This window comes from Trichosurus vulpecula, chromosome 8, assembly GCF_011100635.1.
Source record: "Trichosurus vulpecula isolate mTriVul1 chromosome 8, mTriVul1.pri, whole genome shotgun sequence".
Taxonomy (NCBI): Eukaryota; Metazoa; Chordata; class Mammalia; order Diprotodontia; family Phalangeridae; genus Trichosurus; species Trichosurus vulpecula.
Genome location: NC_050580.1, coordinates 176,446,895 through 176,453,593, shown reverse-complemented (window position 1 = coordinate 176,453,593; position 6,699 = coordinate 176,446,895).

The following is a 6,699-nucleotide window of genomic DNA, read 5'->3' as shown; positions in this document are numbered from 1 at the left end:
TCTGTCCTGTATAAAACTACATGAGATATGAAGGTAGAACTGAATGCATTTAGGGTCCTCCATCTTCCCACCACCTCAGCCTCTGAGGATAGGATTTCCTCCCTACACTAGCCCCAATCGCCTCTTGCTCCTGAGTTTGACAGTACATCTCTGAAGATTGAAGTGGGGGCAGTGGGGAGTATTGGAAGAAAGGCAATATGACCAACATGTTTCCCCAGTGAACCAAGGTCACTCCCCCACCCCACCCCACACACCCTTGAGACATCTCTTACTTCTCCCTAATCTCTAGCCTTTCCTCTCTCACACATAGCAGCAACATTCCCCCACCCCTCATTAGGACAGGGAGGACTGGGAGATTTTCCCAGTCATACATTAGCTCTGCACCTGAAGGAGGAGAAGAAGAGCTTCACCAGGGCCTTTGGCGTGAATAACTCATGAGCCTCTTCCTAAGGAGCCCTAGGCTGGGCATCAGCTTTCCTGTGACATAGAAGAAGTCACTCCTACCCTTGAGCTACATCTCTTAGAAATAGGGTAAGGGTCCAAGATCAAAGGCGGGGAGCAGCTGTAGCTGCAGAAACGGGAAAGAATACACATTCATTTTATATTATTTTTAATATATAATTTGCTTCCTCCAGGCTCACAATAGATCCTCCTGAGGACTTTTTTCAGCTAGTGTTTGTTAGGAAAGATGGCTACTGTCAATTAAACCTGCTAAGATGCTTTGTTTTTGACCAATGGCTTTTCACCAGGGTACCATAAGCAATTCAATTCTCACAACATCTAATAGAGAGAGAATCTCAGCCCATTTTGTGGAAAGGCACACTCAAGTCCTATCATAGAATTTTAAACTGAACAGACTACAGAAGGTAATTTTACAGATGAGGAAGGCATCCAAGGGTCAGTCACTGGGTGAGTGAGGATGAGAACCTAAGTCAAATGGCAGCCGTCCTCACCTTTATTTTTTGGATCTCCAAAGCTCCCTCAGCTCACATCCCCCTCAGGTCAACTGCCACCTGCTACATGAAGCCTTTTCCATTCATCCTTCCCCTGCCCTATGACCCCTACCCCACTGGTTATGCTCCCTTTTCACTGTGATTACTTTGTATATACCACCAAGAGAATGTAAGCTCCTTGAGGCTTTCTAACTCCAGTGCCTAGCACAATGCCTGGCATAAAGAAGGTAATTAATAAATACTAATTGAATTGATTTGAACTGAATGGTGAATTGAAGGAATCATTAGGATTCCCAGATACTGGAGTTCAACCAGCTTCTTGGTTCCAGAGTTCATTTCCCTTCTTTCAAAAGGGTGTGGGGTGGGGGAAAACGTATTATTGGGTAAATACATAGGCATACATGGAATGTGGCTCAAGTGTGCCAACCAGGGCAAGCATTGTCATTGGACCATCCCTCAATTGGCTTTAAAGATCACCTCGTTCAATTCTCTCATTTTATAGATGAGAAAAGCTCCAAAGCAGTCTGACCTGTCCAAGGGCACTTTCCCCATGTGGGAAACTGCCAATGGTAAAGTTCATCTCAGAGTGTTCAGATACACCCAGCCCTTACTCTGTGAACACCTGTGGATGGATGTGCTATGAGGGTATGTGAGGTCCTGGCCAGAGCTTCTGAGGGCAGGTGCTAGAGAGAAATAAGGGCTTGTGATTCAGCACTTTCTTTCTGATGCACTAGTTACCATGGCAACAGGACTACATCCCCTCCAGCTTCCTGTGAGGATAAGTGTAGACACGGTCAAGGGAGCAAACAAGTCAAGTGCCGCCATTGGCTGTGGCACAGAATACCCGGAGATGGCCAAATCCTGTGGAGAGTGAAAAGAATACACAGTCCAGGTGGAAGAGTATAGCTCAACTCCATTTATTAAGCTGAGGGAAAAGGATTATATATCTTATAGGCAAACAGATCAACAAGTTCTCATGCAAAACATTGCGTGACATCCTCGTGCTTTCTTCCCTTTATGGTGTAACAATATCGTGTTAACAGCCCTCAGGTGGTGTTTAGCATGTGTGTGATGAGGGGGTTTGGAGAGCCTACACCCTCAGTTATCAGCCCAAGGGCAAGAACAGGCTTCAGGGGAAACCTGGCCTGTATTTTATCCCGGAATGGACTTTCTCAGAGCTGGACCTCTACATCTCCCCCCGATTTTTTTTAAGATGGAGCTTAAACTAATGATGAGTCAAATAATGACTTCTAGAAGACAGTGCCCTAAGGGACACAACAGTGTTAGGAAGGCAAGCAAGGGAAGAAAGTAGAATAAAAAAGGCAACAATGTTGCTTAATGGGTTGACTTGCTTTAGGAGTTGCAATAACTCATTGGTGATGCCTTCAGGATCAGTTCCTGGGGTTTTGCTGTGTTCAATTAGGTGGGTGATAAATTCTAAATCACTTATATCTCATGTCACATTTTGATTATGCCATAAATTTGTAGATACAAAGAAATAGGGATATGAGAGACAAGCTTGTACATAGTAATCCCCCTCCCCCGAATGATGTGTGTACCATATACTGTGATTCACAGTGATGGGGCCCATAGTGACCATGTCACCCTGTCTGTTCAGACCAGACATCAAGTTCAAGGCCGCCTGGCAGCTTGGTTGTATTCCACCATGTGGTGAGCCTAAACCAAGGTAGAAAAGGCATACATGCCTAGTGGGTCTTATTTTCTTTCATCCCTGAAATTATCCTCACGGCAAGAAGAGTAGTGAGGCTCTTGCGGCCGCCCCTCCTTGGTTTCTTCTCCTTTTCTCTGTTCTGGGCTTTTTCTGTATTTTGAGCATCCTTATCCTGTTGGCCAATGTAGTCCCGGGGTCGGATGTGCATACAGCTCATTTTGCTGTGTAGACAAAAATGGTATAGTAATTATTTGCTTTACATTTGGTCATTAACAATATCAGTAAGGGCCTGTAGTTTTTCTGATGTTAAAGGCCACTCTTCGACCCATACCGGGGGCCCATCCTTCCAGGTTATCTTAGGCACCGTATTCTTAGAATTTATGACAGTGGCCCTTCCTAAAAATCCTGGGCGGGATGAGATTGTATAGTGACCTTCATATATCCCAAGAGGTCTCTCCCCCATAGATTTATAGGTAGATGTGATAAAACATATGGTCTGAATTTTCCTCTCTGTTTCTCTACCTCCCAGCTTAACCATCCTGTACTTTAATTTGGGATGGTGACTGTCCCTACTCCTTGCAGTGACATATCACTTGTTAGTGGTGGTCAGGCTTTTGGCCAAAGTCAGTCTGCGATGATTCATTTGTCTGCTCCGGTATCTATCAATCCTTCAAATTCTATGCCTTCTATTTTATTTTCAAAGTTGGTCTTTTTTCTGTAATATCTTGTACCCAGAAAGCCTCTCTTCCTGTGCTTCCAAAGCCTTGTGAGCCCCGAACTTTCTGAAAATGATTCCCTGTGGTTTCATATTTTATCAAAATCAATTGTGCTGTTCTTTCCCCGTTTCCTATATGTATGGGATGCGGCAAGGTTGTGTATAATAAAATTTTGATTTCTCCCATGTAATCTGAAACTACTACCCCAGTGACTATAATGAGCCCTCTGAGGGAGGAGCTACTGCATCCTATGAGGAGTTGCGTTGTTAGGGTAGGCAGTGGGCCATATACTCTGGTAGGGACAGAGAGAATTCCGGCAGACGGAGATACGGTGTAGTCATTTGTGGAGGGAAGGTCAAAACTTGCACTGCCTGGAGTAGCATGAAGGAGGTCTTTTATGGTGAGGGGTAAAGTGTGTTCATAGTTGGAACGGTCTGAGGGGGAACTAGGGAAAGGGTGGTCCCTATTGTTTGCCAGGGCCAGGGATGGCCCCGAGACCGGTTTCCCAAATTAAAACAGCATTCTGATGCCCAATGGTTCCCCTTTCCACACTTAGGGCATGGTGTGGTTGCTTAGGAGGCAGAACTTTTTTGTATCCCTTTACATGGCACTCTACATTCCTTTTTCATGTGTCCGGGCTTTCCACAGTTATAGCATTTTAAAGTAGTTTTTGGCTGCTGTTGATTAAAAGCAGCGGCCACTTACCTCAGCATGGTATGCCAGTGTGCCCACTTTTTCATCTTTGAATCATCTCAGAGATGGACATATGAGGTCCCCCACCTAGTCAGGCTCTCTTACAATCGGCTTTACAATTTTCAACTTCCAGCTTTTGCAACAACATATTGGCAGCTTCCGCGACTCCTACACTCCTTTGGATGGCTTGTGTGAGTCTATTAAGAAAACCTGGGAATGTTTCTGTTTCCCCCTGTAATATCTTAGTGAATGAAGAGTTCCGGTCTGTTTTGCTGGGTATCCTCTGCCAAATTGCCTTGGCACAGTTCATTATCTGTTCATAGGTGTGTAATTCATATGTGATCTTATGTCTCAGATCAGTGAATCGCCCTGTGCCCGTAAGTTGTTCAAAAAAATGTTTACATTTGTTTGTTGGTTTCTTTTACATTGTTCTAGGCACTTTTCAAAAAATTCTGATTTCCAGACTAAGTAATCTCCTCCGTCAAGTGTAGTTTTTGCTAACGTGTGTGTGTGCGCGTGCGCGTGCGTGCGTGCGTGTGTGTAAAAGCAGAATGGCCTTTGTTTTCTTTGAGTGACTCAGTTAATCTCATTGAGCCTTGCTGGGTGCTTGGTGGGGTAGGGCTAACTCCAGGGAGGGCCTATGTTGGATTAAAGTAAGCTTGTCAACCCCTTCACCTTGCTTCCCTAGATTAAGCAGATCGAAAGAACCTGTGCTTCCCCGGCATGCTGGCAGAAGCTGTGGGTGAGTCTTACACCCCCACAGAAGCTGCTAGCCAGACTGTTAAAAACAGCTTCCACTGGAGCCAGAGACAGCTACAGCTGTAGCCGAAGCTGAAGCAGGAGCTGCCGGTAGCAGAGCTGACCTACGTGTGGATGGAGGAGTGCTGAGCAAGGACTTGAGGCCAGTGGATAATCTTTTTACCATAGAGGGGAAGCATGTATATGATTTTGCTTTATACTATCATGCTTCTCTGTGGCCTCCTGGTTACTCTTGTGAGGCGGACTTATTCGGCCTGGAGGCTTTTGATCCAAATATCAAAATGGGAATGCTGGTTTGTGGGTCTGTTACTCTGGAGCTTAAATACATGCTTTAATTCTTTTGCCTCCTACCTTGAGAATTCCTTATATCCTGCGGTTCTAAACCTTTCAGATGTATATATGATTCTCTTTGAAATTATAAATTCTGCCTTTGTAATACAGCGTGCCAGTCTTGGGGGCACATGGCTTGTCTGGCTAAGTTTTCTATGATAGATTGTACATAGGGGCTATTGGCTCTGTGGCTGGAGGCTACCTGCTTCAGTTCTTTAAGTATTTTTAAATCTATCGTTGTATGCTCCCAAATGACCTGTTGAGCATTTTGAGGATCAGGTCTTTCGGTGACTGGTAAAGTGAGTGTCATTTCTATGGGCACATCTTCTCCCTGTTCTCAAGCAATCCTAATCGCTCTTTCCACTACTCCTTCAGGTTCATGGGATGTTGACTCTCCTGCCCAGATCTGTGATGTTGACTTATACACGGGTAGGGGAGCAGATGGAGTGACCTGTACCTGCTGTGAATAAAGTGTTCTTGTGATTTTGCAGTGATGTTCTAGCATTTTGACTGACTGCTCTTCCTCAGATGTTCCTGTGGCTACATCTATCTTTAAATTTTTTGTGGCTGCAGATACAGCTTCCAGGTTTTGTAGGCAAATTTTTAGTATATTCCAAATAGAAGAGGTTGTTACTGGAAATGCTGTGGGTCCTACTTCTTCGACATATTCACTCATTTGGTTTCCTACAACCTCCCATTCTTTAAGGTCCATTGTTCCTTCTTTTGGAAATCAGGGGCAACACCTTTCTATTGTTTCTAGAAATTCCTGTAATTGGGCAGTTGTTATTAAGAGAGCTCTCTCTCTCTTACTAGCCTCTCTAAGGCTTTCCTATAGTATTCTCGGTCTCTCTCTCCTGATTGCATCTGCCCCATCTATCTAGTCACCATATAAGCCTGGTGATACCCTAGAATAGGAAAGGGAAAGAAAAGGACAGGAAAGATTATCGACCTTACCTTAGTCAACTCTGCTTGCCAACCAGAGCTCCGTTTTTGTGAGGGCCTCTCCACGGGAGACTCACTCTTTCAGAGCCTCTGTCCTCCGAACCCGTCTGCTTCAGGGTCCCTTGTTAGGGCACCACTTGCTGACAATGGCTGTGGCACGGAATGGCCGGAGATGGCTGAATGCCCTGGAAAGCTAAAAGAATACACAGGCCAGGCAGAAGAGTATAGCACAGTTCCGTTTATTAAGTTGAGGGAAAGGGCTTATATACCTGTTAGGCAACCAGAATCAGCAAGTTTTCATGCGAAACATTTGTTACATTGCATGACATCCTCGTGCTTTGTTTCCTTTTTGCCATAACAATATCATGTTAACAGCCCACACAGGTGGTGTTTAGCATGTGTGTGATGAGGGGGTTTGGAGAGCCCACATCCTGAGTAGCACCTGTGTGCCCAAGGGGTTTGGAGAGAGCACTTGCTTTCCCTGGAGGTTTGGCCAGCCCACATCCTGAGTGATCAGTCCAAGTGCAAGAACAGGCTTCAGAGAAAACCTGGCCTGTATCTTATCCCAGAATGGACTTTCTCAGAGCTGGATGTCTACAGTAAAGGAAACAGGGCACCAGGGCACGGCAGGCTT